Source organism: Aplysia californica, unplaced genomic scaffold, assembly GCF_000002075.1.
Source record: "Aplysia californica isolate F4 #8 unplaced genomic scaffold, AplCal3.0 scaffold00952, whole genome shotgun sequence".
Taxonomy (NCBI): domain Eukaryota; kingdom Metazoa; phylum Mollusca; class Gastropoda; order Aplysiida; family Aplysiidae; genus Aplysia; species Aplysia californica.
Window position 1 is genome coordinate 17,645 of NW_004798222.1, and position 1,346 is coordinate 18,990.

At 43.4% G+C, this 1,346-nt stretch overlaps 1 protein-coding gene across 1 annotated transcript in view; it reads left to right on the plus strand.

Moving 5' to 3' along the window:
• LOC101848621 overlaps positions 1–1,346 on the plus strand; it is a gene marked incomplete at its 3' end in the record, with an annotated part of 15,993 nt that overhangs the window by 13,308 nt on the left and 1,339 nt on the right.

Genomic DNA, 1,346 nt, shown 5'->3' on the forward strand with positions numbered 1-1,346 from the left:
AGCTTAAGAGTCCTTGGTAACTGAAAATTTACATTCTTTGTGCCTTTAATCAACGTTTTTCAGAAAAATCCACACAGAAATGAGTTCTTTAATGGGCATGAAAGGTGTTGAGTAAAAAAACAAAAACTTGATAAAAATTCACAAACCTGCGGAAAAATGCAAGTTTCTTCCCTTTGATTATTTTGACGAGAGCCTGATTCCACCACGCTGCCTCACATATAGAGTTTTAGCAGTGCTGGTGTCAGGCGTAAAGTGACCACGTTGAAGTTTATCCATATATTATATTTTCCTTTAATCATGTCAGATCAGAGAAAGTGTATTTGTGTAATGCGGCCCCCGAAATGTGCTGGTGCATGCTTGCAAGAGTAGCGAATTAATCTGAATCTTAAAAATAAAAAAAATAAAAAAATAAAAAAATAGACTATGATAAACTCAAAGAAGACAGCGTGGGTGTTTCGTTAACTCAGTTGTCATGAGGCTGGACTAAGGAGCGGATGGTCCTGTCTAGAACCCTGGCTAGGTGCTTTTGAACTTGCTTATGTCGCTTTGTGGACTTGGTAAGACTCTCTACTCATTTTGCTCCGTCCTGATGGAGGTCCCACCTCCTAAACGACCTAATATAGTCAAAGAAGACACCGTCTGTGACTGGGTATATTGGCAGCTTGCGCCCACCATTGTTCCTCTGGGTTTTTCAGGACGTCATTTTTCGCTTTTAAGCAAAAGGGGGCTATCCCGAAAAATGCTGTTTTGAGAACGTCGACGATAAAGTTTTTGCCCCTTGTTCAGTTTCTTTAATATACAAGGAGAGTTTTCTCTATTACCAAACAAAATACACATCAATGAAACCAAACGTCTCCTACAGGTAGGGCAATGCCCACTTTTGGTGTAGGTCAAGATTGCTGGAACCCCCCGAAGTCTGGGTTAGCCCGCTTGTCCCTAAAAGCGACCTTGTATACAGTGGAAATGGACTAAGACGGCCCTTCGTTGTCGAGGAGAGAAGTGTTCGTACAGTGTGTCATTACACCTTGTCATTATAAGGTTTTTAAAAAACCTACAAGAAGGGGGGCGGGGCGGCCTTTTGTACAAGTGAGTTCGTTTACAAGTGGTAAGGTGGTTGTGGTAGATCCAGGTTCGACTGTAATACATGTATGACTTTGTAAAGTAAAGTTGTTCCCGCATCCGATCCGGGCATTGGGGACTGCCTTGTTAGCGAGACAACTTCCTGGGCCTTCGGCATATTGTGGTGGGGTGGCCAGTTCCTTGCTTTCCACGCCGCCTTTACTTCCCCAACTCTAAGTCAGGTACCCATTACTGCTAGGTGGGCAGGAGGGGGCGAAAAAAACCCG